Below are 6,605 nucleotides of genomic sequence, written 5' to 3' on the forward strand. Positions count from 1 at the left end.
ACTAGTATCTCAAGTTATATGAACAATCAATGCAAATAACCATATATCCAAAATCTAAAATCCAAAACCTACAATTTAAACAGCAGAAAAATAAAAGTCAAACACCACTATTCAGCTCGTGTGGAGGAATAATTAACCAGCCAAGAATAAAAAAATCACTCAACTTTAAAATTATGTTTGCATTAATTCCATAGAATAATCAAAAGACCCTTGAAAAGATCAACTCTAAAAATGCAATTCTACACAAAATTCTCAACAGTAGAGCACAACCATAACTACAAACTAACTTCAAAACATCATTATACTTCATATATACACCTTAAGGTAACCAAATACCCCAAATTAAACCGACATAACCAAATTAAAACAAGAAAAATTCCAAATTTTTTGGAAAGTTTCTCTTCAAAATTCGAAGCCCTAAAAAATTCCACACCTCAAATCCCTCCACATCACAAAACAAATGACTCCAAAAAACCTAAAGATGCAAACTTTGAAACACAAAATGATGTGTTTAAATCGAAACAAAGTCTAAAAGAGAGTAGAAACTTACATGGTGTTTGTGGGTGCAGGCAAGCAAATTATTGAAGACAAGTCCCGATTCAATGTTGATTTTGCAGAATAAAGGAGAAATGGAATAGATGATTTTGATGAATGTTCAATAGCTCTTAATATGAGTTTTAAGTAATAAGTATGATGTTCAATAGCTCTTAATATGAGTTTTAGGTAATATTATCGCACAATTTCAAAGCAATTATCTAGCAACCATCTGTCACAGTATAGTCTTCAGTCAATTTTCAAACTTATTGAAACAATGGCTATTTTGCATAGGAAAATTATCTTTAGAGGACAATTTCTTCTACTGAAGTCCTTACAAAACTTGAGGTCCTTACAAAACTGGAGGTTTGATCTTAGAAATGTTGCAGGGAGCCTAAATTGCACTCCAATCTATACCATTTCTCCAATTTCAGCTTGTGTCAACATGGAAAGTGTTTCATGTTCCTATTGTTCTACTCAAATGGAAGACTTTGCATGGTACTTGGGAATGTTCATCCTTGAGGACAAGAATGTGACCAATGTTAAATGACTTGTAGAGAGTGCACGTTTAGTTTTATGTGACCAATGTTCTTATGAATGAAACACATTTCAACAAATTTATCTCTTCTCTGTAAAAAATTGTCTAACATGTATACATTTACTCATCACCACCAGAACTAATTCAATCATAGTTCTCTATTATATTTGAATTTTGTCCTTGAAAACATAAAAACAAGTCACACACAAACCTCATTATGCAGAGAAAATGAAAGCAAATGAGCTGAGTTGTTAGAAGACAGAAAGCTAGAGTTATCATTCTCTTTCTGCACTAGATCTCATCTCATTCTACTTTTATAATATTTCTAACAGTGCTGCAGCATCATCAAAAAAAATCTTAAAAAAGGGTGTTGATAATATGAAATGTACTCTTCATTATCAAGGCTTTAAAAATAGTAATTATATATATTTAAAAGCATCCAATGTTGTGTTTTCTATTGAATAACATATAATTTCTACACTATTTATTTAATAAGAATAAAATCTAGATTTCAGTACAAATTGTACCAAAGCAACATATCATATAGACTGGATAAATTTTCAGCAGCCAAGTTAAACTGCATTAAGCACCAAATCTCCCTGATACATCACATAGTCATAAGGTCCTCTTGTTCCAACAAATTATAAAATTGCAGTTGTATAACAGGCGAATTGGTCAGCGCTTGAGGGGTGATTGGCAGCAACTGTAATTGCTTAAAGAAAAACACACAAGCACATTCATTATACCAAAGCAATCACCATAAGTCCCCAATATCTTATATTTTATCATAAAATAAGTACATTAAATAAAAGCTTTTACATATTTCTTTTCGATAAATCACAATTATTTCATCCATATATATATATATATATATATATATAACTTTTCTAAGAAAGCTAAGGATAAGGGGCATTTCTGTCACTACATATCCTCTAGGAATCCAGAGGCAGTATATAAACTGCATAACTTGGTAGCTGCAGCCCATATCCAAGAAACACATGCTACACATTAATAATTGTCCAGAAGTATGGTCATCAGTGCAAGTTTATGTACTGTATTATCGACCAAGATTCAGTTACTAAATCTAAGACTTGCACTTACAAATTTCAAAATCTAGTGCTATCAGATTGTTATACAAGCACCTACCAAATTTTATTCACTGATCGCACAAACCATCTTTCCACCAATTATCCCCTCATTTCATCTGATTTACATAATAGATCTTACAGTAAAAAAACATTGAAAGATACATTGTCCATCATATCATGTTTTCCACTCCATGACACTTCTCCCCTCCACTCAACACCAAACATAACTGAGAATATTTTATATTGACCAAACCCAACAATAACAAATAGGCTGATCTCTCATGTTCAACCCCGATTAGAAAAGTTTGCACTAAGTATTGAAACATTTACATGTAATATTAATAGTTCAATTCACATGCTTCAACCAACTAGATACAACACAAAAGAGTTTAACACTAGAGCTACCACCAGGTTCTAGCACAAGTTGGTGCACTCAGTTTGATTATTACTCATAAAGCAAATATAATATGTGGAGCACACAAACAACTTGTATTTTCTTTTTAGGACTAAAATCTCTTAAGAAATAAAGGAATAGTAAACATGATGTAACTCTGAACTGAGAAATGATATGCTTATTCACAAACATGAGATAACACCTTCACGAAGTGATGCAACTCTGAAGTGAGAAATGCACCATGCTAGTAAGGTCAATGTGAGGGCTAGTAGAGCAAGAGTAACTATTGACTGCATAGCAGAAGGTTGATATCTAAATATATATCAAATAAGAAGTGTGCAACCCATATTTCTCCCAAGAAAATGTGCATAAAATATTTAAACTAAAATTAAGCATTTAGTATATTAATTATTGACAAATGACTAGTATTATTAGAAAAAAGACATAGCTACAAATAAATCAAACCTCGCCTTCCATTTTCCTCCAAAGCGTATACAACTCCCAACGGTACTTCCTCATGTTCAAATCATTACATAAATTTCTAAAATAACTCGTGATGTATAACCTAGTAGATAAGCAGAAAGGAAGATATTATCATAAACATGAAACGGAAAATGTCCGAGGAAAAACACTGATAGAAATTTTGTGCAAGGCGTTGTCGGGCGTCGTAATCAAGAAAATTAAGAAGCAACTCCTTTCAAATATTAACTGTCACGTTGTACATCAAAAGGTAACATCTTACAGTTACACTCTAAAATGGGAGCTCACTTTAGATGAGGAATCTTTTAGTGAAGGTAACAAATGGATTCAAAGTGATGAATGATATGTGTCACATGTCTCTGGACATTGCCAATTTTTGTAGATAAACAGAAAATGGTTGTAATACAAACCATTTGTTTCATTGGATTTTAAAAATCCTTCAAGCAAATTGGAAAATGATACTAAAAAGACTACGGTAAGCCAAAAACTATAACAGTAACCCAAAAACTAGGATTCATAAGAGGTAAAGAACTAGTATAAAGCCAATGAAAACATACACTAAGAAAAAATCTAACTATTGAATCCCCAAAATTAAGTATTCATCGTAGAAAAGGTCCTTAACCTCGTTATGGTTTCCTCCATTGATCTCGATGCATGCATCCGTGTAATACATAAATCGTCTACATAATAATGCCAGATGCTGTAAAAAATAGTTTAGACTCCAAATAGTTTGTTTCTGTTGCATTTGTAAATGTACTTTACTTCAGTAATTGGTTTCATCCTTGGAGGCTTTCTATGAAACCCCTATCAGTAGGCTAATACAACAAAAACACTCACTCCATTTTGCATCAGCAAAATCACTTCATATTCCAGTTACAAAGGGACTAGAGTCATCAAAGCACAATAGATATTGATTGATGCTTTACAGTATGAATGAAAACTCATTAAATTTGCATTTAAGGCCACAACTAGCTTTCACATTTAGGCATCATCCATCATTTTGGGACATAAAGACTATATGAATTTGGGATCATTGCACTCATGTATACCACCCTTTTTTAGATAATGAAAAGAAAATAATTTCACTTATCAATTCACAAAGCGCACTTGCAGTTCCTACATTATGCATAAAGAGTTCATAATGCATTTTCACTCTACAGTCATTCAAGCATCCATAAATTAAAAAAATTACAGTCATTGAGGCATCCATCAATTAAAAAAATTATAGCCATTGAGGCATCCATCAATTCAAGCATTTTGGGTTGGGTCATGTATTCACAGTCTTTTTTGTTTTGTTTTTTTTTTTTCTCAAGCAGAAGATTGAATGATTGTTCAATTAAAGTTTGTTTTCCCAGGCAGAATATTGAATGAATGTTCTTGAAAAATTAAGAATGAGAAAATTGGTTTCCCAAGGTTTTTTTTTCTCATGCAGAAGATTGAATGTTTTTGATTAATCAAGAATGAGAAATCAGTATTCCAGGCATCAATGCACATAAGTTAAATTTACCACAACAAACAAAAATTTGCCACAATAAAAAAAATTCTCAGAATCTTGGTCCAAAACAAGGTTTTAGGACAAAACATTTTGCTCAATTAAGGCTCCTTTTTATCTCAAGCTTGAAGATTCAATATTCTTAAATAATCAAGAATTAGAAAATAGGTTCAATCATAAACCAGAGGGCAAATTTTGTTGAAATGAAATCTTATATAACCCCATCATTGTAACAAAAGGTAAAAAGTTTCTTTCAAAATCTTGATACCAAATAGGATCTTGGGTCAGAGCATGGTCGCTCAATTTTAATATTTTTTTTTCTCAAGCAGAAGATTGAATGATTGCTCAATCAAAGTTTGTTTTCCCAGGCAGAATCAAGCAGAAGATTGAATGATTGTTCAATTAAAGTTTGTTTTCCCAGGCAGAATATTGAATGAATGTTCTTGAAAAATCAAGAATGAGAAAATTGGTTTCCCAAGGTTTTTTTTTTCTCATGCAGAAGATTGAATGTTTTTGATTAATCAAGAATGAGAAATCAGTATTCCAGGCATCAATGCACATAAGTTAAATTTACCACAACAAACAAAAAATTTGCCACAATAAAAAAAATTCTCAGAATCTTGGTCCAAAACAAGATTTTAGGACAAAACATTTTGCTCGATTAAGGCTCCTTTCTATCTCAAGCTTGAAGATTCAATATTCTGGAATAACCAAGAATTAGAAAATAGGTTCAATCATAAACCAGAGGGAAAATTTTGTTGAAATGAAAATTATAAAATCTTATATAACCCCATCATTGTAACAAAAGGTAAAAAGTTTCTTTCAAAAAATTGATACCAAATAGGATCTTGAGACAGAGCATGCTTGCTCAATTTTAATATTTTTTTCTCATGCAGAAGATTGAATGTTCTTGAATGACCAAGAATGAGAAAACTTGCAGCCCACAAAAAATTGCCTTTCTAAATATTTATACCAACAGGGTCTTGGGACATTGCATGTTTACCACACTAAGATTCTTTTTGTTTTCATGCAAAATTGAATTTTCATGAATAACCAAGAATGAGAAAATTGGTATCCCAACATGTATCAATGCAAATATGTTGCAACAAAAAAGAGTCTTCGAACATAAACATCGTTTTAGGGTTAGGTTACTGGTCATGTATTCCACCCCTTTTATTAAAAAAGATTCAATGTTGCAGCAATTCACAATCTTTTAGGGTATGTATATCCAGTTAAACTTTGATTTACAGAAAATTGAATATTTTTATAATCAAGAACAAATTGATGGGTAGTTTTTTTTTTTTTTTCTAACGCAGAAGATTGAAAGTTCTTGAATAAACAAGAATGAGAGAAATGGAATTTCCAGCATGTATCAATGCAAATACATTGAAATTAAAATTCCGAAATTACCTAGCAAGCGAGAAAAATTGTCTTTCTCACAGATTATCAGGAAGTTGATGTTGCGTATATAATTGTTTTCTTGAAGAAAACGAACGCGACAATAAAACCACCATAGCGTAACTCAGAATGAGAGAAACGGAGTATGTATATGCCGTTTATATAAAAACTTATTTCATGGGCTTTTATGTTTGTTGAACCATGGGCCTCGGCCCACTACCGTTATAATCATGCGACCTTTTTTATTTTTAACAAAAGATTTATATCCAAACAAAAAATCGTTGGTTTTATATTTAAAAATAAATTACCATTAAATATAATATTTTTGTAACTTTTAAATTTTATATAGCAATTGTTTTTATATTTTTAGATTGTGTAAATTAAAAAATTATCCATGAAATAAAATCATATATTTTTTAAAAAAAAGTAATTAGTAATAATTTTATTTTTCAATATCAATATTTTTTAAAATTTTAATTTTTACTATATTTAATTTTTTTATATATTATACAGAAAAGATCAATAAATTATTATTATTCGTCTATCCTGCTGATTTTTAATCAGCCCAAATCCAGGATAAATTTTTAAATAGATATGATATAATAAGTTTTATAATTAATTTATTATATCCCATTGTCTCATTAAATCTTAAATTGAAACATAATATGATACAATTATTTT

At 30.7% G+C, this 6,605-nt stretch overlaps 1 long non-coding RNA gene across 2 annotated transcripts; it reads right to left on the minus strand.

Annotated features, from left to right (window-relative positions):
• Window positions 1-1,473: 1,473 nt before the first annotated feature.
• On the minus strand, window positions 1,474-6,062 carry LOC113787769 (uncharacterized). Of its 2 annotated transcripts, none has more exons than XR_012161281.1 (2): window positions 3,020-6,062; window positions 1,474-1,775 (listed from the first exon to the last, which is right to left on the minus strand). It is a non-coding gene; the product is annotated as an uncharacterized lncRNA (long non-coding RNA). The 2 variants fall into 2 exon arrangements; XR_003474253.2 differs by having other exon boundaries at window positions 1,474-1,784.
• Between the last annotated feature and the right edge of the window lie 543 nt (window positions 6,063-6,605).

This window comes from Cicer arietinum, chromosome 7 (assembly GCF_000331145.2).
Source record: "Cicer arietinum cultivar CDC Frontier isolate Library 1 chromosome 7, Cicar.CDCFrontier_v2.0, whole genome shotgun sequence".
In the NCBI taxonomy this organism is placed as follows: Eukaryota; Viridiplantae; Streptophyta; class Magnoliopsida; order Fabales; family Fabaceae; genus Cicer; species Cicer arietinum.